This window comes from Puma concolor, chromosome B2, assembly GCF_028749965.1.
Source record: "Puma concolor isolate L17-30 chromosome B2, mPumCon1.1.hap2, whole genome shotgun sequence".
Lineage (NCBI taxonomy): Eukaryota > Metazoa > Chordata > Mammalia > Carnivora > Felidae > Puma > Puma concolor.
In genome coordinates this window covers 137,653,640-137,680,914 of record NC_141671.1, presented here as the reverse complement: position 1 = coordinate 137,680,914, position 27,275 = coordinate 137,653,640, and the positions used below count along the sequence as shown (strand labels likewise).

Below are 27,275 nucleotides of genomic sequence, written 5' to 3'. Positions count from 1 at the left end.
CGGGCTCTGAGCTGATGGCTCAGAGCCTGGAGCCTGTTTCCGATTCTGTGTCTCCCTCTCTCTCTGCCCCTCCCCCGTTCATGCTCTGTCTCTCTCTGTCCCAAAAATAAATAAACGTTGAAAAAAAAAAAAAATTTTTAAAAAAAATAAAAAAAAAAAAGAAATGTTATTGAAATAGATTTCTTGTGCTCTATCAATAGGTCATAAGAGATCAATGCATATTCATACGTTCAAAGATGCTCGGAGAGCAGGGTCAAACTCAGCACCTATATCTGCCAGCCTCTCAGTAATCTAGAAATAGAAAGATCACAGACCACAGTTTTTAAAAAGATCTGAAAACAACAGACAACATTTTTGTTAAAAAGTCGATAACAAAATATGCTCACTGTGCAAAATGAAAGGAATTGAACAGGCCAAATGACCACCATCACCGGGTGACAAGGCTGAACACCCAGAAAACTCAAGAGAAATTTCTAAAAAAAAACGTCTCTCGGAAACAGTAAAGGTGCCACAAAATTATTTGAAGCACAATACATAAAAAGCAATGTTTTTTGTCCATTTGCAGCAATGACCAGTCACAAATGAAAACAGATCTGAAGAGAGATCATATTTAGAAAAATGATGCTTATAGCAAAGAATGTACATAGAACACACTTAAGGAAATATTTAGGACAATGGTTTCCTCATGAGAAATGATGAAAAGTACAAATGTACTTTTTTTAGAAAAGGAAAAAAAGCATTACTTAGCCAGGAAATTCAACATGAGGTAAACCAATGTATTTTTAGTTTTTAGTCTATGGATGGTGAACTACCATTAAAGGTATATGAGAACAGCAAGAGACTTTTACAATCAGAGATGCTTATTTATAGGTGAATACTTGAGGACCTCAGAGTATAAATTCAAGATAATATTTTTAGAAAAAAAAACCATTAAGAATATTTGATTATCCGGCCATAAGTGCAAAATCCACTCAGGGCATTAGAAACAAATAGAATTTGATATTTAAAAAAAACCTGAAACACATCATTACACTTTTAAACGTTGGGGAAATGTATATAAATAGCCATTGATGTTGGATTTGTGAAAAGAAAATGCTGACTGCACTTCACTGAATCATGCTGAAACCGGTCACGTTTTATTGCTTTTGGTCAAAGAACAATGCTAAACTTATAGTCTGGAATACGTTCAAGTTCATGTTTAAAATAAGGCAAAATACAAGTGATGTGAGTTTGAGAATAAAAATAAATAAGATGTCACGATTGGTCTTATAAAAAGGAGACAGAAGTCCAAAATATGTCACCATGTCCTTTTGACTACAGTGTCTAAAGTAAGTTTACCTTTAATTTTAAACACAGTGTGCAGACTAAACGCTAAATGCCCTGATCACAACATAATCAATTCTAGTTAGACAGAATGAACATTAACAAAAATTGCTCTTTATATGTGGGACACAATAAAAGGCCTGTTAGCTTTGCAGAACCGTAATACCCAGTGACTAGCAAAAGTGGCTTTTAATGGTCTGAGTAAGCGTGGCTTCAACAAGGAACAATTTAAAGTCCTGTCTGATAAAACACTGGTACTTATGATGATGACTCTACAAAGACCCAAAGCATAAACATTTTCCCTACAGTGTCAACTATTTGAAATACAGGAGCCCCTGAGATCTGATCATAAGCACAAAATTTCTTATCTTCATTTCTTGGGTGCAACACATGAACTTCACAGAAGAAACAAAGGGCGAAAATACACATAAGGGGCTACCAGAAACCACAGGGCTGCAGACCAGTGTAGACCATAATGTAGTTAATAGTGATAATGCCAACAAAGGGCAAATCTTCCAAAGTTCCTCCCATTAGTATCGAGAAAGTCTTCCCTTGTTCCCCCCACCACTCCCTCTCCCTAGAGAGTATTTAGATCAGTAACACAGATGGTCAAATGGACAAGAACAAAGTGAGTATTTTTGAGGCATGCGCTGTTAGATCATGTAAATCCAAAGGAGATCCCTGTATCTGGAGTGGAGTTCTGCTTTTGCTCCAGACCCTCCACCCTGGAGTGCCACTCCACATCTGTCCAGTCTGATTTGAGAACGGGAGGTAACTCGTGACTCGAGGTCCGTGCAACATAAAAACCCCTTTCTTGCTTCTACCTGCTCTTTTTTTTTTTTTTTTTTTTTTAATTTTTTTTTTCAACGTTTATTTATTTTTGGGACAGAGAGAGACAGAGCATGAACGGGGGAGGGGCAGAGAGAGAGAGGGAGACACAGAATCGGAAACAGGCTCCAGGCTCTGAGCCATCAGCCCAGAGCCCGACGCGGGGCTCGAACTCAAGGACCGCGAGATCGCGAGATCCCGCGAGATCGCGACCTGGCTGAAGTCGGACGCTTAACCGACTGCGCCACCCAGGCGCCCCTACCTGCTCTTTTTTGAGCGCACAGACCATAAGCAAGTAACAACAGCTAGGGTAGTCCAACCTTCTTCAACTGGTTGCTGAAAGTAGGAGGAGTAACAGCAGCTGCTGTTTTTAGAAGCCCAACACCTATCTACCCTCCTTGTAGCAACCACATGGGCATTTTCATCTCCTTTGCCCTCCTCCCAGCTCCTGTGCCCTGAACGACATTAACTAGGCGAAGCTGTTCATCACGTTTCAGCCCCGATGACTGTGGCTGGTTCGCGAACAGGCACACGGCCCAGGCAGAACCCCTAGGGCCAATGAAACCTCATCTGGCATATTTTATTAAACTTACTAGCAAAACAGACTCTTTACAGTTCCTACCAGCCACAGGTGAGACAGGGTTTAGGGGCCAGAGGTACTTCAGCCATCTGTGCCTTTTCCCATTCAATGTTATGTTTGTGAGATTCCTCTACGTTCTTTTGCTAACTACGCAGTGTAATTGTTTGCGCGGACGGACAGCGTTTCATTGGATACTTTGCGGTATATGCATACGCTTTTCTGTTGGAGTTTTAGACTGTTTCCACTTCCCCTCTATTACAAGCAATGTTGTACCGTGGTCCTTATGTCATGTTTCGCCTTGGATTCAGCTGAACTGGAACTGCTGGGATTTCATCATGCACATGAACATTTTTTTTTTTTTTTCCGGAGTAACTGTACCCATTTACACTCTACCCACAGTATGTGAGAATTCACTTTGCTCCATATTATGGCCGACACCGGATACTATATTTTAATTGTAGCTATTCTGGGTAGGAAATGGTACTTTTTGTGGTTTAAATTGGTATTTTCCTAATTACCAATGAGGCTAAGCATATTTTCATATGTATGTTGGCCATTCTCGTTCCCTTCCCTATGAAAAACTTATTCATGCATTTTGCCCATTTTACTAGAGAATTATAGAATTATGTATAGAATTACATTCTTACGAATTTGTTGGAGCTTTTCATATATTCCCCACATATAATCCTTATGTCTATTTTGTATTATGATTTATTTTCAGTCTCTCTCTTGACAGGCAGAAGTTCTTAAATATGATGCTCTAATATAGATCTCATTATGGTGTAATGATTTTTGTGTCTTGTTTCCCTACCCCAAGGGCATGAGGATATTCTATATTATGTTTTAAAAAAACTTAAAATTTGGATTTCACATTTAAGCCCTTGATCCATTTGAAATGACTATGCACGCTGTAAGGCAGGGATCTATTTTTCATTTTTTTCCCATAAGGAAAACCTATTATGCCAGTATCATTTATTAATTTATTCTTTCCACTAATTTGCAGTTCGGCTCTGTCACATATCAGGTTTCTATATAAACAAGGGCTTATTTCAGAACTACTGCTTTGCTGGTCTAGTTGCTTACTTGTATTGCCAAAATCATAATGCCTAAAATACTGTGGCTTTCTAACAATATAAATAACATCTCTAAATCCTTCTACCTGTTTTCTTCTTCAGCATTCTTTTGGCTACTTCTGGATCTTTCTTCTATAGAAATTTTAGAATCAACCCAAGTTCCACAAAAACATGCTGGATTTTGATTGGGATTGTACTGGACCTGTATTTGGAAGAATTGACATCTTTTACCAACCCCTATTTGTCTAGATCTTTCAGATGTATCTTTCGATAAAGTTATAAAGTTCTTCCATTTTTTACATAAAGGTCTCACAGATCTCTCGTTAGATACATTTCTAGGAACTTATTTTTCTTACTATACTTTTAAAAATTATATCTGAAAACATACAGAAAAGTACACTTATTGTATTTGTTCTTTCATGGAGCCAAGCTTTGGTTCTGAGATGCTATACGCACACATAATTGCTCCGACATAAGAAAACCCACTAATGGAATTCACAATAGAAACTGGTTGACCAAGGTGGGAAGGGAGTGGGGCGAGTTAAAATAATCAAACAGTTCAGAATAAGAATGGTAAACATTTACATGCATTTTTCATTCATGCAATTAATTGTTAAAAAGCCTCCGACTTTTATTTATTCACTCAACAAGTATTTAGGCTCTATTATGTACAGATATCACATTTTTATTCTCAAAGAGACGTCCAAAGACAGATACCGTACAGCTTTCCTTGCAAACTCAAGTCCATTTTTATTTCTAATTCGGTATCTCTACTTGGTCATTTCTTTTTTTCAAAAGAAATCCAGTGGGTCTCAGCCGCTTTAAAAAAACCCAAACCCTAGAATTTTGGAAGTGGCCACTACAGACAGGGGTACAAATCTTTCAATGGCTAACATTCATTGGTTTCCTAACCGGTCAACATACTACCTTTACCTACAACTGGATGAAAGTGTGTAATCAACACCTGACCTGCGCCAGGAGCGGGGTTATAAAGTGGGTGAAGGACGGGGTCTCCAGGAGAATGTTCTCTTTTTACAGAATGGAGGTATTCTTGGAAAAACTACACACGTCAAGCAATCGGAATAAGTTGAATGGCTTTCAGTGGCATTTCAACAGATATAAGGGAAAATTTGTCAAAACGAAGGCTCTACTCACTCACCCCTGATGTTATGTATCAGCTTTGCATATCTCATCAGGCACTGCAGGCTGCATATAGATAAAATGCAGAAGTGAGTTGAGCTTTTGAAAGACAAGTTCAGTTTTTGGTCTGTATTAATCCCTGGGGTTCCCAGGATCACACACAAATGCTAGATGGAAATGATACAAGTTCTTATACATTATTGAGACATGTTAGGACAATACTGGAAACTTGTCAAATCTGAGCTGTATTTCATGGTCAGTTGGCTGTGAATTTTTAAAAAAAGCAACCAAAAATAGACAGACAACAAAAACTGCAAAGCACATCTGGACGGCCCAGATCTTAGATTTTGCCATTTCCTGTTTTGTTTTGTTTTGTTTTTTTAAGAGACTAACCTTAACAGTTGGCATAATTACCTCACAAAGGATTGTTAATTCTAATCATCAGAAATCAGGGGTTCTAGCAGGTGTCCCCTTCCTTGTATTGTCCTCTATGTCTCTCTCTTTCTTTCATTCTTACGGCAAAGTGGGCTTCTTAATAAGGGAAGCTGGCCAAATAGAACTGGGGATTTCAACATCATTTTCTTTCATTTTTCAAGGCTGGAGGTGACCCTGGGCAAAAATGTGAAGTAGTGAATGATTCTTGAGTGAGTGACCTTCATTCAAGTACTGTTAAAGGCACTGGGATTACAAAGAAAAATACTGAGGCTTTGCCGAAGACAGCAGGCATCGAAGGGGTAAATACTAGTGAACAGTTTGGATGGTAGCTATATTACAAGTGCCAGAGTGCAGCTAAAGCCACATTCCTAACTCCCTTTCTTATCACCCAAGCAACCCACACTACTCGTAAAATGCCTAGAAGGCATCCAATAGCCAAGCATCCACCATGTACCCTGCACAGGTGCTGACGATCCAATAGTAAGTAGGACAGATACAGTCCTTACTGCTCACAGACCTTCCAGCTAGTGGGATGGGGCGGGGGTCACAGATTTAGTGAACAGCAAGGCCCAGAGGCACCTGCGGTTACACAGTGTGCTCCTGAAAACATAAAAAGAATACAATTTTAATACTCAAACGTGGGGCTTGGTAACATATCAGTGGAGGAATATTATAGGTGAGGCAGAACTTTCCAAAGATCTTCAAGTACAGACCCAAGTGAGAAGCAGGAAGGTGACTATGAAAGTTAGTAAGATTTGGTGGCAGATCCTGTACTTAATAAAATGGAGGAAGTCACAGAAATGGACGAACATTTCGAAGCAGAAAAATTTTATAAGCAATACCTCCTAGAGATTCTACCAACCTAGATCAATAACTGTACAGAGCGATTCAGATGTGTTAGCAAGCAGTGAAAATGAGCAATGGTAAGTAACATAGGGACATTCCCTAAAATGAACAAAATTCAGATGGCTGTGGTTTTTAAAGTTGGAATGGTTTAGAAGTAAAATCAATTTTAGTGTAAGGAAACAGAAGACATCATGCTTCTTATGCTAGTTATTTAATATTTGGGGAGGTAGCTTTAGAAATCCGAATCGGTGGCTGCCTGTCTATTTAATGGTGGAATACTGATTTCTTTTTTTTTAAACCAGGCTTCTGTAAAAACACTACTTTTATTCAGGCAATATATGGAAAAAACTGTTACATCATTTTTGAACGTTATATTTAGAAAGGTAATTTCCTTTCACTGAAGGCCCCCCCTTTTTTTTAACCTTTCCACATCAGTCAAGAAAAACAGGCTTTGACTTCAGTTTTTAAAAAATGAACTACCAAATATATCACAGAGTTTTTATTTAACATCCATCTTGAGGATATTTCGATGAGCTTTCAGGTTTGGGGGTTAAAAAGAAAAGGAAACATGAATATGGAGGGCAGGCTTCCAATAAAACATTTTACAGTCCCTACCAAACAGTGATTTATTCATCTGTATGTTCCTTGCCATTACGGCAGCTAGGACTTCCTGGAAATCTTTGGTTTTGCAAATGCGGTCTGTTTTTACTTCTAAAAAGAGGGGAAATGCTAAAACTGAATTAGTAGCCCATGAGGAAAACAGAAGGGTGATAATTGACATATGCATAGAAACCTTGTCATTTTAAACCTGTACTTGAGAAAACTACTTTTCTTTTTATTAATTATGCCATTAGCATATGCAGCGTGTGCTTACACAGTTATTTTGCCGATTTAAAAAAAGATTCAAACTTAAAGTGAATGCCATTTCAAAAATATTTCAGAGAGTCTGAACTTCACACCATGAGCAGATAAACATTTCTTCAGATTCTGCTTATATGCATTTTTAGCACAGCTACTTGGGTATATAAAAGTTACCAGAGCCTATAATAGCATGGGCATTGGGCCATGTGCTATTAAACCCATAACAAAGGGCAGGGCTCTAACAGATAGCTAGAGAGAACACATGGCCACAATTCTCACTACGAAGCTGAAATAGTGGTGCCAAGGAAGAAACTGAAACATAGTATCTACTGCCATAGGTTAGTTAGAATTGCACTTACCCATCTGAATGTTCAGCAACTACAGATACTTGTGCCGCATCTACTTCCCCCAGTAGACCACATAAGACCCCATTTCCTTTGAGCACAACAGCATGCCCAACGCCTACCACGTGGTACTGGCCTGCAAGTACTTATTAACTGAGTAACTGAATCAAATATGCTCACCGAGTAGGTATTATAAGCAGAGTTTTAAGTGGGAGAGTGCAGATGATCTATAGATGCTGACAGGACAGATCTTTTAGAGGAGAAGGGGTTGAAAATACAGCATTGGGGAAATCATCAAAAGTTCCCTGAAAAGACAGGAGGAACTGGGACCTAGGGCTCAGAAGCCAGTGTTAAATAAGGTTGGGATACTTTGGCCGTTATCACAAAGGGCAGGCATGTGACAGTTATTAGGTTTGAGGGCAGGCAGTGGCCAGCATATTCTTAGGTGATTTCTATTGTTTTCTTGGAACTCAACGATGAGATCATCTTCGGGATGTGGTGAGCGAGAATGTCTATTTGGGAAGAGCGGGGAACACTGGATAAGTCATTTGGAAGAGTCGGGCATGAGCTGATGAAGCCTGTCAGGATCAAACCGTGTCATCAACCACCAGGTGACGGAACCTTAGGTGGGGCACTGGCCCGGGCATGCGCGCAGCAGAGAGCAGGTAGGAAGGGTAGGTAGCATCACAGAAAAAGCCTTGACTTTGGCATCAGGAGACCTGCCTCTGTGCCCAAGCTCTGCTGTGCCCAACGACCTGCTGGGCTTGGAGGAATCACCCATTTCTTTAGCTCTTCGGTTTCTGCCATTTGTAACACGACAGGGTTGTATAAAGATCTCCAAGGCCCCTGCTAGCTCCAAAAGGGCTCTTTATAGAATAACCAGTAAATGGTCTGATGGCTGCACAATTAACACGATAACATTTTAGAATTGTATAGAAACCATTTTTACGGTCCTGGCGCATGGCTTCATTACTTTCTGACGTGGATTACACCACAACCTCCCCTCTCTCTGGTCTGCCTCTAATCCTACTTCCATCCTGTCGTCTATACAACCAACACGATCTTGTGACTTCTTGGCTTCAGTCCTTCCAAAGGTCCCCCCATTGCTATCTGGGTGAATCCGGACTCCTCAGTCCAGCCCAGGAAGCGCTTTGTCATCAGTTCTGCCTCACTCATCGCTTCCCTGAAACACAAATTGCAAAATAGTTTTCCGAGAGAGAGAGAGAGAGAGAGAGAGAGAGAGAGAGAGAGAGGATTTTCTCTATTCAAGCAAAAATAAGGGTTCTTCATCCCCTAAACATACCTATTCACTACTTTAGGGATATATGTATTGTCATTTGCTCTTTTAAGATACATAGTCCCATTTAAAAACATCATACTCACAGATTTGGGCCAAGCACTTCTCAGTAGCAACAGCGAGAATTTGTGGCTTAGTTAAAATATACTAAAGTGAATTCCTTTCACTTTTCAAGGTGAGTACAATGTAAGTTAAAGCCTCCCTACAAGAAATGGGCTTTCCAGAGGAAGTGAAGAAAGTATATAAATAGCATTACCCGATTCATTAAAAGAATGGTATTCAATGATGTTTACACAAGTGGTTCTCACTCTTTAAACTTAAATCTAAATATATTTTAAAAGCTGGATGTAAAGTAGTAATTTACTGAAGCCAAACCACAGAGAAATTTCAGGAATGCATCCAGATTATATTATTCTATTCTCAGCTATATAAAGAGAATAGTTAATAGTTTCTGCTTTGGTCATCTATTGACTAATTGTCACCTAGAAGAATTTTGCAACATAAAATAATTTGAAAAATTGTTTCAACTCAATTAAGTGTCTAGGTAAGAGGTAGAAATGTAAGCCCCTAACCACTGAGTCGCTATTTTTACGCAAGAGGTACCCGGTCACAGTCACTAGAACTCCTCAGCCTCCCCCCACCCCGTGCCTGGGAATTTTCTTGTCCTCTTGACACCCTTATTTGCCTTCATTTCAGGAATGCTACTGCAGCAGGGGTGACCCTCAGCAAGATTGAGGGAGGGGCAATAATAAGAAAGGTTCAAGCAAGGGTCAAGAGAAAGGGGGGGACTGCTTGTGGCTGACGGGGCCCCAGAACCTTTTACGTAAATGGAGTGGAGGGCGGGGCAATCAGAATGAGTTCTAGGAAAGAGACGGGAAATGGACGGAAAGACATTCAGAAGCAATGGGAGAGCACTGGAGAGTAGGAAAGCCTGAAGTGTTCCCCAAAACCAAAATAGGTAACTCAGCTGAAGCTAGGGTTTGGGTCGAAAACAGTAATACATTCCATCTAAAAATTAACAAATTAAGGAAGGGTTTAACCCTGGAAAAGAAAAATTCTAAGCAATCCCAGAAGATCACCTGTCAAGTTTATCACTGTCAAGAACAAAACTTTCTTAAGGGCTGGAATAATACTCATCGTTATTCGCATTCCTTTCATGGAAAAAAGAGCAATAATGGGAAAGTTCTCAGATTATTAAATAAGTAAGTGTCAAAACAGAAAACTCAATGGACTAAATAACAGAACTTACATGGCTAAAGACTCATTCAGTAGCCTGCAAAATTTGAATTTCCAGAACAGGTAGCAAAAACAAAGAGAAGGAAAATAGGAGAGACATGGAGAACTGATTCCAAGAAGTCCGAAATCCATGTATTGGAGTTCTCTGTGAAGACTGCCTAAGTATCAGTGGGGAGAAAATATCCTGAGCCTGAGCAGACGTCAAATCATAAAGGTCAAAAAAAAAAAAAAAAAAAAAAAAAAAGATTCATGATAAAAAGATCGTTGGCGAAGCATCAGAACTACGGATAAAGATTCCCCAAAGCTTCGAAGAGGTAAATAAACAGACGCATACACAATCAATTAAGTTATAAAAAACAGCCCAGCACCAGACTTATTGGCTACACTAGATTGTAAGTATCAAAGCGGCAATGCCCTCGAAGCGGAAGAACTATCATTTTGAATCTAGACTGAAAGTATCAATCAAATGTGGAGGCGAAATCAGGCATTTTCGAACATGCAGTAACGGAGCTGACCATCCACGCGCACTATATATAAAAAGCTATCCCAAGGGAACAGTCTACCAAATGAAAATGGAAATCTAAGGAAGAGAATGACATGGCTTGAAAAAATAGTTAGGAGCTGAACACGACCCCAAAGTAGAGGAGTGTCTATAAACGAAGCTGTTGGAAAAATCTCCTTCGAGCAGCAACATTCAGTGATCCAGAATGGAATTGCATTCTCTGCAGATCTGAGTATATTACTTGGCTCCGCGGTGAATAATATTTGCATATTGGCTTTCAATTGCTAGGAACGAACCACAGACAAAAGAAACATTCATAGTTATGCTATAACAGCGAGCAGAGCAAAAGTATTAAACTGTGATACTGTAAAAATTAGAGTCTAACACACCGGGAGGTTGTAGGTAAGGGCCGACCCTCCTAAGTCTGAGGGGATCCGGGCATGGGACTTTCAGTGCTAACGATGGCAAAACCCTGGATAAGCCAGGACTAGTCTGTCACCACAGTCACGGTGGAGAGGTGAGTGAAAGATGCTAATATCCCCATTCTGCAGAGCAAAGGGCCAACAGAGGCTTTAGAAAAGAACAACTGTACTCGAAAATGAGGTTTTTATGTTTGATTTTGACCCCTTCCGAACAATGTAGGTTTTTATTTATTTTTTATTTTTTTAAAGGTTTTTAAAAAAAATTTTTTTTTTAATGTTTATTTTTGAGACAGAGAGAGACAGAGCATGAATGGGGGAGGGTCAGAGAGAGAGGGAGACACAGAATCTGAAGCAGGCTCCAGGCTCTGAGCCGTCAGCCCAGAGCCCGATGCGGGGCTCGAACTCACGGACCGTGAGATCATGACCTGAGCCGAAGTCGGACACTTAACCGACTGAGCCACCCAGGCGCCCCCGATGTAGGTTTTTAAAACAATACAGCCACTTAGAGTAGAATAAGTCGAGTTTTATTCATGAGGCATCTAACTTCTAACAAAGAGAATGTTTCAAAATGAGCAAAGTCTAAGGCTCCAAACACGGGGAGCCACGTAAAAATGAGGAGACCAGGGATTTTTATCCAAACTCTGACTTGAAAGCAACAGTATCAACAAAACCGACGATGGGAAGATCTGTTCCCTTGTCCAGAAGCAGTGTCTGCGGTCTCGTAAAGAATGGATGGTCACAGGAAAGGACAGGAGGAGGAAGTCCTCAGTGAGCCAGAAAAAGGGACCGAGGGAGCCGAGTTAATCATGCAACAAGCCACCAGAAGCCACCCTGCCATTGCAGCTGCTGCGGGGTGGCCCGAGTGGCCGGGTCGCTCCACCTAAGAGCTGCTCAAAAGACACACTGCTCTCTCTCTAAGTGTGACTATTTATGGATGTCATACGTTATACGACTAAAAAAAAAAAAAAAAAAAAAAAGCCTGAATGATACACCACGATCCGTTTTATGCCAAAATCGTTACTCATATAAAAAATTCAAAATAGGACATCTTTTCATGAGCATTAACACTTTGAAGTTTGTCTAATGACTCTGAAGAGGGATTCATATCTATAGTTTTTTTTTTTTTTTTTTTTTTTTGTCTTTAAAGAGAACCTAAATCCTAGGTAGGTTGAAGCAATTATTTGCACAGGAAGCTATTAACTTATCTACAAAGGAGAACACAACCCCGAAAGATAGTGATTGTTTCATTCCCTTCAACTTAAGAATGCTCTCTGTTAACACCTAAAAGATATATTATTTTAAACTTAAAATGGAAAAAGCCCATCATCCTGCCTTCTGTAAGTCACTAACTACCAAGCAATAATCAAAATCCATTATGCGTGTCCGTGCATGGAACTGTATGTCACAACTTAGTGCCAAATCAGTGGACACCTATCAAGTTTCCTGGTTTTAAGATTCACTTAACATTAAAAAAAAAAAAAAAAAAAAGAAAAACATACCTGAAATCAGGATAGAGCTTACAATCGACATAAATACTTAATATGGCCAGGTTTATGTAGGCTCCTTGAGGCTGTTAAATCAATTCCATATCTTAAGAATCCAGAGTGCAGAAACTGAGAAAATCCAGAAATACCATATCCATAACTCGTCGGTAACATGTTTGAACCCACGAAAAGAACATAAAAAATACAGAGCTCCAGATAAGTTGAGATGTTGGTCGTAAGTGAAGACAAGTGATATTAGAAACATTCAAAAGGACGTAAGCAGACCTGAACGGACACTCTTCCCAATTCTTGTGAACTACAAATTATGTATAGTTAATCCACAAGTTCCAAAAGAAAAAAACAACAGAATCATGATTCCTGTACAATACCCACCAATGACTTTCATATTTCTTATTTTAATTACAAGACTCCTAAAATGCTCATTCAATTATTTCAGGGCATTCCAAACATTTCAATGTCATGTATTGAAAGTGAAGTTTGCAGTGTCATTAAGTTTCCATGACTCCCCAAACAACAACAAAAATTTTTTTTTAAGTAGTAAGAGCGCAATTTACTCACACTCCAGGAAACAAATTGAAATGTACTGGAGGCAACTTAATGAAATAATGGAAAACATTTGCGTGAAATTCAAAGTATTCTGTCATAAGCCCTTCATGGGTAAGGACCGTATCTGTCCGCATTTTCATTTCTTTCCATTTCCAGCGACAGTTCGATTGAATATTCAAGTTGAACAGGATTGAGAATTAATGTTTTTCCAGGGGAGGAGTCACTCGACTACTTTAAAACCTGGGTTGTTTAAAGTATCTTCAAGTGAAAAAAAAATTCCCCTAATTCTTCTTGGAAGGATAACATCCCATAAATTCCTACGCACCCTTGCCCCGAAGTCAGTGACAAATCACAGCCTTGTAACTCTCTGGAAAAGATGTTGGTGTTTGTAATAATCCAAAGCACGGAAATGATGATGTACCTCCAAGCATTCACTGCGTTCTTCACAACATAAAGATTTATCGTTCAATTGTTTTATCACTTTCATGGGTTTTCTCCCTGAATTAGGCTTAGAATCTGGAGATGAAAGTTAAATTTTTCCATATGTCTGAATTTAAATCATTCGATCTAGTAATGGAAAAACTGATTTACCCTTTCAGTTAAAATATTTTAAATGTTTATTTCTATTCACTTTATTATTATTTTTTAAATGCTTACTCCCAAAGCTAAGTTTCAGGACTCAGTTTTCAAATTAGCCTTGAACATGGTCCAATTATAGAAGTGAATGGGGCAATAGATAACGTACTGAAGGCATACTATGTGCCTTTTGAGCTGCCAATATTTTTTCTCTCCAACTACTGTTTAAAATTTCTCCAAAGCCGTCAAGCTTTCCTAGACTTCCCTGGGCTACACATTTTCCCTACAGTACGAAACATTTTCATACTTATTATGTTCCGACACTCATGTGGCCGCTTGATTGCACGCTTTCTTTTAAAAGGCATACAGGGGGGCGCCTGGGTGGCGCAGTCGGTTAAGCGTCCGACTTCAACCAGGTCACGATCTCGCGGTCCGTGAGTTCGAGCCCCGCGTCGGGCTCTGGGCTGATGGCTCACAGCCTGGAGCCTGTTTCCGATTCTGTGTCTCCCTCTCTCTCTGCCCCTTGCCCGTTCATGCTCTGTCTCTCTCTGTCCCCAAAATAAATAAACGTTGAAAAAAAAAAAAAAAAAGGCATACAGGTTACTCGACCCATTCTCCTTAATCACGTGAAGAACCAGTCTGACGGTCAGGCAGTCTCTCCCGTGCTTTCTGTTGACTCATGGCACTTTGCACATAAGCGGCACCCCACACGCTGACCAGCACGTAGTAGGTCATCATGTTTTCGAACGGGTGAGTGCATGTCTTAGCCATCAATCAGTCTGCAGTCAGCACGCTCCTTGATTCTCAGAGGGAGAGACAACCTGATCTGATTTTTCATATTGTGCCGGACACTGAGATTTCTCCCGGCTACATCTGTTTACCCGAGTCAAATGTGACACCGTAACCGATTCCCAGGGACATCATGGTATGGTTTTCTCTCACTACCGCACTGAACTTCTATTTTGTTTTATTGGAAGTTTAGACTACCCCTCATTGTATCTTACAGAGCCTAAAATTAACAACATAGCAATATCACCCTTTAAAAAATGAGGACACTTGTATTTATGGTATTGATTATGGGCACGTAAGAAAAAGCGACAGTCCTGCTTTCCCAACCCTTATTGCCTGCATCCCCTCAAAGCCCTGAACACCGCCTCGTTCTCCTAGCGGGTCAGATCCTGCCGGGGTTCACCCCCAACTACTCTCCGACAGACATCCTTCACGTCCTCCCATTCTTTACTTTGCAACTGCCCAGGAAAAGACACACACTGGGGTAGTTTCTGTCTCCCTAGCGTAAGTACTATATCTCCGATACTGTGATCAATCCATGGTCGCCAACCCCACTTGGGCAAACTTTTGATGTTCTTCAACCATCTTTTGACCTTGTTTTTAACTTGAGTGTTAATTGAACACTTACTATGTGCCAGACTGTGTGCTGGGGTAAGCTGTTCCTGCCTTTATCCTTGGTCAGTTCCTTCTACGGCTCCTGTCTGCAGCCCTTCAGACCTTCTAGCTCATACCCCTGCTGTCAGACGACATCGGATATCCCTCACTCTCCTACGTTGAGGAAGACGAGGCCAGCAGGAATCTCAGCTTTCGGAGCTTTGCACTCACAACCCACCTCTGCCTTCACTCTTCTCTGCTGTCTTCCTACAGGCTCAGAGTGGAGGGTGGTCAGAAGGGAGCAAGGACCCCTCATCATTAGCACTGTCCATCTTGTCCATATATCATACCCTCCCATACGTCCAACTTTCTCTCTCCGTCGGCCGTTTTCTCTCAGCCGATGCGTATATGGCATCTCAACCCTGCTTAAAATAAAAAGCATCCCCCGGGGTGCCTGGGTGGCTCAGTCGGTTAAGCACCCGACTTCAGCTCAAGTCATAATCTCGCGGTCTATGAGTTTGAGCCCCACGTCAGGCTCTGTGCTGACAGCTCAGAGCCTGCAGCCTGCTTTGGATTCTGTGTCTCTGCCTTCTCTCTCTGCCCTTCCCCCATTCATGCTCTCTCTCTCTCTCTCTCTCAAAAATAAACAAACATTAAAAAAAATTAAAATTAAAAAAAAAAAAAGAAGGATCCCCTTGGGACCCTGTACCTCCCTTGCCTGCTCTCACCTTCCTTACTTGACCACACTTTTTGGGGATCGCTGTTTACGACCCTCCGCTTCCTCTTCTCCCGCTGACGCCACTCTTGCTTCTGTGCTCTCGTGCTGCCACGGAGATGACGGAGGCACAGGTCTTCAGAGGCTCCTGAATCTTTACCTCCAGCTTTAAGCAAAGCCTTCAGACTTGTGTCTCCAGCTGCCCGCGAAACGGCTCCGTGACTGTCTGGGCCGATTACCCAGCAGGGCAAAGCCCCTCGCCCTAGCTGGGCACGGGCTGCGCTACCCAGACCCCCGCCAACCTCACAGTGCCCCGCACACACTGGCAGGACTGTGCTGTCTGTAGCCACCCCCCGCCCCCCGCCCCTGCCACCGCCCCAGATGCCCCTTTACCTGCCTCTCTGGACCCTGTCCCCCTGCGCCCGTGCCCGGGACGTCACCCTCCCTCTTCTTCGCCTGGCCTACTCTCTTGCGCCCCTCCAGACTCAGCTCTAGCACCGATGACCTCCTTCGCCCCTCCCCCCAAACAGTGCCTTTGACCTCAGGGACAGAAACACCGATCGTCTCATATGTGGGACCCTGGGCCCAGAATCACGATTCAAACATGGGAAGCTGAATTAGGAGTCTTCAAAGGAGAGCAAATCCACTCGTTGGCTGCTCCCAGATGTGAAGTGTGTTATTTGGCTTTAGTAAAAAACAAATAAACTTTGGGGGGGGGGGGGAGAAAAAAAAAAGCATTGCATAAGGTATTTGCACAGAATGGTTTAAACGCCTAAATAAATAAGTCATTAGCGAAAGTATCAACAAAGCTGGGAAGGGGAAACTCAAATAAAATCATACGAGAAGTGCCTACTAACCTTAGTCTTTGATAACCTCAAAGTCAAAGCCAGCTAGTTCCCCCAGAAACTCTTTGGTACATAGCACCAGTGACTAGGATACGTATCATTTCATTACAGAGCGTTTTTGAAGGTTTTCTTGCAAACATCACTTTGAGGCGAGGTTCTTCTTTATTCTCTCGTCTTTTAACTAACAATGTCCCTACCACCAACATTGCCTATGTCAGAATAAGAAGCTTGAAAAATGATTCTCTGTATCTTTACTTCTTGCTTCCTGAATTTGGACTCACAAAGCAAACCGAAGGCATTATGACTGATGAGGCACTTACTACCTTACTATAGGCAGTGCCTGGGTGGCTCAGTCAGTTAAGCGTCCGACTTCAGCTCAGGTCCTGATCTCACAGTTCGTGGGTTCAAGCCCTGCGTCGGGCTCTGTGCTGACAGCTTGGAGCCTGGAGCCTGCTTCGGATTCTGTGTTCCCTCTCTCTCTGCCCCTTCCCCGCTCAAGCTCTGTCTCTGTCTCTCTCTCAAAAATAAACATTAAAAAAAAAATTTTTTTAAAGAATACTTTACTAACAAAGCTTATTTTCTTTCTTTTTTTTTTTTTAAAAATTTTTTTTTTCAACGTTTATTTATTTTTGGGACAGAGAGAGACAGAGCATGAACGGGGGAGGGGCAGAGAGAGGGGGAGACACAGAATCGGAAACAGGCTCCAGGCTCTGAGCCATCAGCCCAGAGCCCGACGCGGGGCTCGAACTCCCGGACCGTGAGATTGTGACCTGGCTGAAGTCGGACGCTTAACCGACTGCGCCACCCAGGCACCCCACAAAGCTTATTTTCTAAGAAATGCTCAACATGGTCACAAGACAGTGGCTGCAAAGGGCACACTGCAGACTGGGATGGATAGGATAGTAGGATCCCATTTTTGAAACAAAGACATGTTTGCAGGAAAACATCTAGAAGGATGCAACACAAAAATGTTACACGCGGTTGCCTCTGTCTGGTGGCATTTACATGTATGAGGTCTTTTCCCCTCCCTATCCCCAGTCATCACGTGTCACTTATATACTCTTTTTTATTTAAGTATTTAAATCTTTTAAATGTTTATTTTATTTTTGAGAGAGAGAGAAAGAGCATGAGTGGGGGAGGGGCAGAGAGCGAGGGACACAGAATCTGAAGCAGGTTTCAGGCTCTAACCTGTCAGCGCAGAGCCTGACATGGGGCTCGAACCCATGAACCACAAGATCACGACCTGAGGTGAAATTGGATGCTTAACCGACTGAACCACCCAGGTGTCCCTAAAGTCTTTTAAACAATAAGTAAACTGAGGCTCATTTCACAGACTTCAGAAGCTCGGATACCTTCTGACAGGTATCAGACCATTCACTGGAGGGGCGTCATCCTGAGCCTTAAGATGAGCCCGAGACCGGTGTCAGATCCATAAGAAAATAGTGACAAGGTTTCTGAGGGCTGAGAAGGCTTAATATGGTAACGTAGGAAAGGGATTGAAACTCAGGTATTTGCATATCTGTGCCTGATCAAATTTTCTGAATGCATTTTACATGTTCGATGAATATTTCTTCACCTACACTTAATGCCCAATTCATTGAGAGTCAGTCTACATAGAACGTCCTCTGGGAATCTTTTCCCTCCGTCTGGGTTGGGCTGTGCCCCTCCTCTGTGCTCTCGACTTCTGCACAGTTCTACCAGCCCAGGATTCGCTCCCCGGTGCTGCAACACCTTGCTCCCGCCTGTGTTCCCAACTAGACTCGGAGTGACACCGGGGTGGCAGTTTTCCTGTTTTGCTCATCACCCGACGAGAGCAGTGCCTGGGCAGTGGTCATAGATGAGCAGACAAGAGCAGACACCTGACAAGAGCAGTGGTCACAGATGTTCCACAAGCATCAACTGGATGAGCGACTCCACCCGTACAGAGTACCCTGCTCAATCCCAGGTACGGCCGGTGGCTATCCTTCCCCAATGGGAATGGGACACTCCGTTTTCCAAGAAGGAAAGGGGACAGAATACCCAACAAACTCGTCCTAACAAATGATCGGGTGGCCTTTTAGTTGGACTGCGATAGCCCAGCAATGCTCATGGCAAGGCAGTGAAAGGGGTATGTCATAAACGCTCCTGCAGACCCTCAAGACAGAAAGGAGAACTTCTAGAAGGAGAATGTTGAGAGCAAGGGTCAGAGGCAGGAAAAAGCACAGCGCGTTTGAGGGGAAGACACATCACAAGTAAGCGCATGTCACATCCCTCCAGACTAACTCACGCTCCCCGCTTGGCTTAATGCCTCCAGTGCCTTGACTGTCATTCTCTCTGTCTTTCCCTCCCTCACGTGCACACTCTGCGGAGCAGGGAATATGGCATTCCTCTTCAGATCAACAATGATTTCCTCTCCCATTTAACTCAGTGTTCACTTTCCTTGCCAACAATAAACCATGTATGCCCCCCTCCATACTCTTGCGTTATTTACTAGGTGGGGATGCCCATTACTGGTGGTACGTCCTTATCCTCCTATCTATGCTAGGAAACAGTGCTCTAGCTTTAATCTGGGGTGTTGTCAAAGTGCCATTCACATGGTGGTATTTAAACATGTGGGACTGATTCACATCTAAACAGGAATCTCACCTAATGTGCAAGAGCCAAAAGCTGATTGCAGAACTGTGCTGCGGCTGGGGCTCAGAACCCTGGTCAGGGCATTTTCACAGTCAGGGATGCATCTTCAGGTGCTGCTGGATCAAGGGGTGCTTGGTCCTCGAGCAGGCTGCCTCTGCCAGCCGCCATTCCTGCTTTCCTATGATAAGCCCTGCGATGCCTGTCAGAGGCCTTAGTGAATTTACCCACACAGTCTCTGGGACTGTTTGGCGGGCATTTCACATCGGGGTGTTCGCAAAACGATTGTCAGAGGGGAGCTGCCTTCCTTACCTTCCCCCTAATCTCCGCCAGCTCAACAGTCAGGAGCTCTCACTTACCCGTTTAGTTGAACTGCATTTATTTATTGGAACAACTTTACTTACACTGTGCTTGTAACCCTGAAAAGCTTTGTTGCCATCAACGAAAAGCAAGGAAATAGAGGGAACGTATTCAAAAGACAGACCTTGTTCTCTGAGCCATGTCCCCCCAGGCAGCTGACACTCACGAGTGGACACGAAGCTCTGGGCAAATCAGGGCCCGAAGAACCCTCGTCGTTTTCAAATGTCCATTCTACACACACATAGAGGACGGTTTTGTTTTGTGATCATTAAGGGAGTTTTTGTGAAAAAGTAATTACAAGGATGAATGGTAAGAGTTTTAAAAAATACTAACAATTACAATATCACGGCCTGTTAAACTGTGCAGAAGATGACCCTTCACAGGGGTTGGAGGCTTAGTACTCCCCGCAGATGGTGACCATGGAAATGTAAAACTCAGCTTAATATTAAGCCCCTTTTTCTTTTCTCAAAGGGAAAGTGAACCTTCCTCACCTTCTTCATAAGAGAATATGATAACGTGGCCGAGATTAGTACTTCACAGTTAAAAAAAATTTTTTTTTATCTTTTATTTATTTTTGAGAGCAAGAAAGAATACAAGCAGGGGAGGAGCAGAGAGAGGGAGACACAGAATCCGAAACAGGCTCCAGGCTCCGAGCTGTCAGCACAGAGCCCGATGCGGGGCTCGAACTCACAGACCAGGAGATCATGACCTGAGCTGAAGTCAGACGCCCAACCAACTGAGTCACCCGGGTGCCCCGGGACTTTACATCTTAAAAGAACCAATAAGGCTCCTAAACATGAGTGTGCCCACACTATTTATTGTTCTTCTTTGTATCTTAATAGTTCATATAAAAATAAAAGGGTTGGACTAATCCCTAAATTACCATGTAGTTCCAAGATCTGGGGTTTATATACTGTGGTGCTTCTATGCATATTAATCTTTATATAAGTATATATATTTACATATATAAACATTACTATCACACACGCACATACAAACTGATCACTTCTCTGAAAGTCAAAGCCCATGGTGTAGACGCAAACAGCCAAGAGGTCTAAACTTCAGGACAGTTGACAGTCCCTGTGTTCAAGTTGGTCTCTAGTAAATTACAAGCTCCTCATACTCATCAATGGACTCTCCCGTCACAAGAGTATTACTAGTCACCAAAATAATGGAGAGTCTGACACAAGCCCACTAGCTTCACTGCGTGACTTATGGTCAAGAAAGAATCAGTCCTGCAACAAAGAACACGAGTGTTCAAAAAGTTCTGGGGCGCCTGGGTGGCTCAGTGGGTTGAGTGTCCGACTCTTGATTTCGGCTCAGGTCACGATCTCACGGTTTGTGAGTTCGAGCCCCAGGTCGGGCTCTGTGCTGACAGCATGAAGCTTGCTTGGGATTCATCTCCCTCCTTCTCTCTGTCCCTCCCCCACTCACTTTCTCTCTCTCTCTCTCTTAAAATAAATAAATAAACAACAACAAAAAAAGGTCCCACAGCTCTCCAGTCAGAGAAAACACGTTTCCCGTCCGGGTCTCCACAGAGGGGCTTCTGCTCAAATCCCCCCCATTCCTTGCCTGGGTTTCCGTGTTTCTCTGCACTGGTCCCAGCCAGTGCTCTCAGCGTCAGCCCCCGCACTGAAGACGCACCCCCAGCAAGGAACCCCTTACCCCTCAGCACAGAGCACCACCAGCCACACCTCGGAGTGGCCCTCAGAGCCCTGCCACTGCAAGCGTCACCCGGACACAAGCATCGTCAGCCGCACCGTGACGGAGGCAGCTCTCAGCTCTGCCCCAGACCCTCGGAATCGGAATCTGCGTTTCTACCAGCCCCCCTCCAGGTGACTCTGACCGGGAGCAAACGTGGAGAAGTGCTGCTCTAGACTTTACCACACAAGATGGGGCATCATTTGCGGCCTCTGGATCCAAGGTAGGTTCTCGAGCTACAACTTCTTCACAGACCGCCCGGCCCCGCCCCCACCCTCCACCACGTATGCATCCAGACATCTACCTGCTCTAGTTTTTAGGACTCAAGCAAGACTAGTCTCCCTGAACACTGCCCATGGCAGACCCCTCTTCCCTTCCACTTTTTATGATGCTGCTTAGGCAGCACTCAACGCTTTCTCTCCTCCCCAGCAAGTGCCGAACGTGTGGTGCCAACCCGCAACCCCGGGCCACCTCCCTTGTGCTCCCAGGCAGTGCCGATCCCCTAGAAGATGGCCTGTTGGTTTCTCTGTCCCCTGCTGGAACCCTGGCAGCCACAGTGAGCTCTGCAGGCCATAGTCAAGACCAGGGATTATGGCGTCCGACATGGGCTGAGGCCAAAGGACTGGCGATGATTAATAAGCCAGGCACTGCTAAGACAGGTATCAGAAGGAACTTAGAGCTAGGTAAAAAAAAAAACAAAAAAAAAAAAAACCAAAAAACAGGTCAGGGAGTCACAAAGTTTGTTGAGAGTTTAAAGACTGATAGCTTTTGGAAGCTGGAACAGGCAACCAGCTCAGCACACATCTGGAACTCAATAAAAATGGGACCCATAGTCATAGTCAAAGCTTTGGAAGCAGCTTCTGAGTTAGGTGGACAGGCGCACGCGTGAGCGCGTGCACACACACACACACACACACACGCACAGCACCCACCCTGAGATGCTAGACACGTGATAACGGGAGCCCGGGAAGGATAGCCGTGACCAGCGACAATCCGGGGGAGCTGCAGACAGAGTCTGGCTCGCTGAGCTGGCAGAAGCAAGCCGTGTGGGGTGTCCTAACACGCTGCTGTAGGACGTCAGGCCACAACCCTGCTATGTCTCCCCTTCCACACCTGTCTTCCGTGAGTGAGCTCGCCTCCTGCTTCAGACAAGATCAGCTGGACTTTGCCTCAACAAACAGACCCTCCAGTTTTACGTAGCGTTACAGGCGTTCTCGGAGGAAGGGCTTTCTCTCTTCAACACAGTGAGTCAGGAAGCACGCCCTGCCACAGAAACACACACTGCTTCCCGTCTCCACTTTGACTCCCCCAGTCCTTCATCTAGCCCCCCTCATGAGTCTCTTTCTCTTCAATTCGCAAATCGGGCTCAGGACCACTCCCTTTTAATGCCTGCTTGCTCCATTTCTGGGACTGGCAACAGTGAACCAGCAGAGATAGATAGAGACTGATTGGTTGATTGATTGATTTCACGCATTCACGAGCAGGGGAGGGGCAGAGAGGGAAGGAGAGAGAGAATCCCAAGCAGGCCCCACACTGTCAGTGCAGAGCCCGACACGGGGCTCGAACTCACGAACCACGAGATCATGACCTGAGCTGAAATCAAGAGTTGGACACTCAACGGACTGAGCCACATGAATTTTCAGTCTACACACTTCTGAGACATCAGCTCCCTCATGCAGATTCAGTTGCCTCCCACTGCAGAGACGCTTCTGGAACCAAGGCCAGTGCCTCCCACTGCAGAGACGCTTCTGGAACCGAGGCCAGTGCCTCCCACTGCAGAGACGCTTCTGGAACTGAGGCCAGCCTCCTCTTACTACAGTTTCAGTTCTTACTTAGTGCCAATCATATTCTACCCCTCAGTCACCTTCAACAACACTAAACCCCACAAAATTTCCTCTAAAGTTGTGTAACGCCGAACTTGCCTAAAGCACTCCCAGGGCTCTGCTATCACCTGCGTGCCCTTTGCTGGCTTTGGTTTCTTCTTTCCATCCTTAGAGCTCAGGATGGGTTGAGCCAGTGGGTTTCCATCTTTGCTCCCAGGCAAATCATAAAGCTCTTCCCCTTGAGGGAAGGGAATCCTTACTTCTCACTCCTGCTCCAAACAGGTCGCTTTTATGTTTTTTTACATGCATATAAACTTTTCCATGCAAAATTTTGTTTATGGTTTTAAGAGACTTGAAAGCCACCACTGACGGGTGTAAGGAAACAAGGGTTCAGAGTCTCTTGTCCCAACTTTGGAATTTATCAGCGCTGTAACTCCTCTGACATCAGTTCTCCTCCTCAGTAGCCAAGAAGCAAGACCACCCTTCTTGTCTCCCTCACCTGGAGATCATAAAAGAAAACACGCATTAGTCCTGACACTCACGTCTCTAATGGATGACGGCCACTGGACTATCTTCTCTGTAAGCGGCGTGTGCCCCAGCCACCCTGTCGGGAACAAGGAACGGAGGAAGAGGGAGGAGAATCCAGGAGGTGAGACGAAGCCATCCTGGACAGCACATCCGGGGCCGCGGGGGGCCTGGGCAGCCGCCTCTGGTCTGTCTGTCCACTGACCGTCTGACCGTCCACCACAGCACCCGAGACTCTGACAGGAGCCTGCTGGCCTCCAAGGGGCCAAAGCAGATTGTAAAAGTTTACAGAGAATTCCATCTCGGAAGACGCCTTTACATGTGCATTTGGCTAGTTATACAAATAATAGGCACACACTGTAAGAAGTCGAGGGAGTGAAGAAAAACGAGGACACGGCATCACTTAGAACTCAGAGACGATCACGGCTAATATTGTGGTGCTTTCCTTCCAGTCTGGCCTGTTTGCTTGTTTATAAGGAGAAGGGGGAATTAAATAATGTAGTGAACTCTGACCTTTTTCCTCCCCCTTCCCCCCCCCCCCCCCTGAGTATTATAACACAGGCATTTTTTAGGAGAGGAGTTGAAACTGTTGACCTTTTGCTACTTGCCGCAGAAACTCCTCTGAAAAATATCAGAAATGCCCCCTCGCCTGTTTTAGGAATCAGAGAGCCGCGAAGTGGACAGACTGTTGCCATTCTCAGCGGGCCCGGGAGCACGGGGACCGGTGCACAGCCTGGAGGCAGTGGCAGAGGAGGCTGGCAGCCTGCCCCTGGGGGCACCTGGGGCTGAGACGCCCTGCTCCCTGCTTCCTGGGGCCTTCCCCTGATAGCAGCCCCCTCCACAAGCCTAAATCCTCTTTTCACCAGCCCGTTCAACCTTTCATCCCCGTCTTCAGAAGCCTCCACCGGTGCTCGGAAGCATCCGTGATCCTCCTGCCAGCCAAGTGGGGAGCAGTTGCTGGCAGAGGGAAGGGAAGCCCCAAACCCGTTGTGGTGGGGGGAGAAGTGTCGCGAAATGCAAACTCAGACCTTATTGTTTTCCTAGGGCTCTTAACGGTACATGGCAGTTCCCTTACCTTGGGCATCTTGCTAGGTGACCTAAAGAGGCTGTCATTATGGCGGGAGTAGCCAAGAGGCCCCTGTCAGACGAGACCAGGTGTAGAATGTGGCTGTCATGCTGGGCCCCTTACTCCCTGTGATAGGGGGTGGGGTATCCCCAACAGGGCAACATCATCCATTGCCATCACTCCCCGTCGTCCTATCTGTCTGTCACCTGAAAGCAGACCTGGCAAGAAGGCTGCTAGCTGGACGGCAGGTGGAACTGGCTTCTTGGTTTTAACTGGGAAAGAGGGAGAGAAATTGTGGTGATCAGCTGCGGTGTGATAACAGGCTGGAGGGTGACACAGCCTTGGGAAGCCACGGCCGCAGAAGATCCAGAAACCCGTACTCCATGAGCTGCTGAATTCCCCGGGCTTAGGAGATGTTGTTTTTCCTACTGTTCAGTAACAGTGAGTAAAATCTTTGAGAGTTTCAGCTTTCTCTTCCAAGTACGAATCATCGGGCTTTCATCCCTTCCCCTCCACTGGAAGTGTTCATCAACTTGAAACTGTTCAACTGTGTGACCGCCTCACCACAAAAGGCAGAGATCAGCTCTCAGAATCTTGCTTTACTTCGCAGCCGTTATGATCTACATTCTCCACTTGGCTTCCGGGAGACCACAGGCTCCTGGCTTTCCTCCCCTGCTGGCTGCTTCTTCCCCGTCTCCTGGGCTGGGTCTTCCTCCTTACAGATCCTTAGTGCTGAGATGCCTCACAATGAGCCTTCTGGCCTCCTCTTCCCCGTCTACTCTCTCTACGAGACCGTATCTAGCTCCGTGGTTATAAATACTGTACGTTGGCTGGTAGTTTCCAGGCGAGGTCTCCTCTCTGGACCTCTCTCTGGAACACAAGATTCACACTTCCAAGTGCTTTCTCGGCGTCCCTGCCTAGAGCTGAAATGCCTGTTCAAGGTCCAGCGTGGCCACAGACTCCTAACTTCTCACCCTTGCCAACCTGCCTTTGTGTTTCCCACCTCAGCCAACGATGCCAGACGCATTCAAATGTCCAGGCTTGATCCTTGATCCTTGGCTTTATCCTTGACTCTCTTCTTCCAATGCCCCACAACCAAGCTGTCCTCAAATCCCATTGGGTCCGCTCTCAGTAGGTAGTCAACCATGGCTCACCAGTTCTACGGCTCCTATTCTGTTCCCAGTACCCATCGTCTCTCATCTGGACTGCTGTGAGCCTCTTTAACTAGTCTCCTTCCTATACTCACGCCTCCCCGGTGCTGATTCTATGTAGAGAAGCCAGAGCAAATCCACTCATATTCAAGATCATTATGCTCGTGGGTTCTAACCCCTCCCGTGGCTTCCAATCACACCCAGAGAGAAGTCGTGGTCCTACCCGGGACCTGCTCCCTGGGTACCATTCTTCCCGTGGTCTTCCAGCTGAACGAGGTAGAGGCTGCTCCAAGAGGGCATTGTGGACAGTCTTGCTCAAGTATAAAGAATGGTCTCACACGTGCAGATGCACACACACACATGCACCCACACATGCTTTCTCTTGGATCAACTTCTCCATTTCCACTCCTTCCCCGTCTACTCCGAGGCCTCCTTGTCTGCACGTGGCTGACAGCACTGCATGCCCACTCGTCACTGGAAGAACTTCTCTGACGTTACGTGCCTGACAACTGCCTGGAGATATCGAGACAACCCAGATCCATATTCTATAGGATAATACAACGACTGTGCAGTCATCTTACCCTCTCTGCTGGATTATAAGGCCGTTAATAGTAGAGGCAGAATATTAACCAGCCCTATCACACTAAATGAATTCAACCCCAAGGCCCGCCAGTTGAGTCAAGTTAATACATAATCTAGATAGAGTGCGTAACACAGCAGGGCAAGGACAAGTGTGGATGCGTGTGTGCGTGCACGCAAATGTGTATTTTCCTACCTACGTACCATCCCCAAACAAACGTCCGTTTGCTGAGGGCTCTTTGAAAATTGATCTCAAAGGAATCTAAAGAGAAACCAGGATTAAAGAGCTACGTGTGGAAAGTTGCTATTTCGTGCTATTCTCTCAGGCGAAGGGTTTTCTACGAGGTCAACATCCTGTTTGAAGCTTCTACCAAGAAAAACATACACATATTAAACAGCAGTGGCAATTTACAGTAAAACAGAAAATCCCACTCAGAGAAGAAAACAACCAGAAACATATTACATTTCAAGCCTCTCAAAGTGGGAGTTCAAATGCCTACATCATTGCTTCACTGTTCAGTTTCACTGCAGAAACAGCATTTCCTCAATCATTCCAATATTACCAAACCTTTCAAACATTTGCTTTGGGTTCAATCTGTTGCCCACATGTCAGACGTAAGAACAGTGAACATTTGCAACCCTGATTCTGTACAAGGACAGGTTCTTTTTAAAAATCCCATTATCATGTGGTTACAAGGATATCATTAAAAATCAATACTAATGGAGGCTTATGTCTGTTCTTAGAACAGAATAAAGCCTGCGTGCCATAAAACTCCCTGCATATGACACAGCAACATGTTTGGAAGGCAACAAAGTAGCAATTGTTCATTATTATCTCTTTAATCTGGGATTTAAGTTTCTAATGATCGCAGATGGCAAGAAACTCCTCCAAAAGTGCTCAAGGCAAGAGTGTGATGGAAATCTTTTCTAATTGTAGCAAGCATATGTTGACACAAATATTTATATTCAATTTTGCCAGGCAGGACACATGTATATCCAATTT

General features: G+C 44.3%; 1 protein-coding gene and 1 long non-coding RNA gene across 3 annotated transcripts in view; both read right to left on the bottom strand.

The window, feature by feature from the left end:
• PLEKHG1 (pleckstrin homology and RhoGEF domain containing G1) overlaps positions 1–27,275 on the bottom strand; it is a 234,887-nt gene that overhangs the window by 181,004 nt on the left and 26,608 nt on the right. The window lies entirely within an intron of this gene.
• Positions 160–4,593, bottom strand: LOC147581296 (uncharacterized). The gene is made up of 2 exons (XR_015251647.1): positions 2,414–4,593; positions 160–2,147 (listed from the first exon to the last, which is right to left on the bottom strand). It is a non-coding gene; the product is annotated as an uncharacterized LOC147581296 (long non-coding RNA).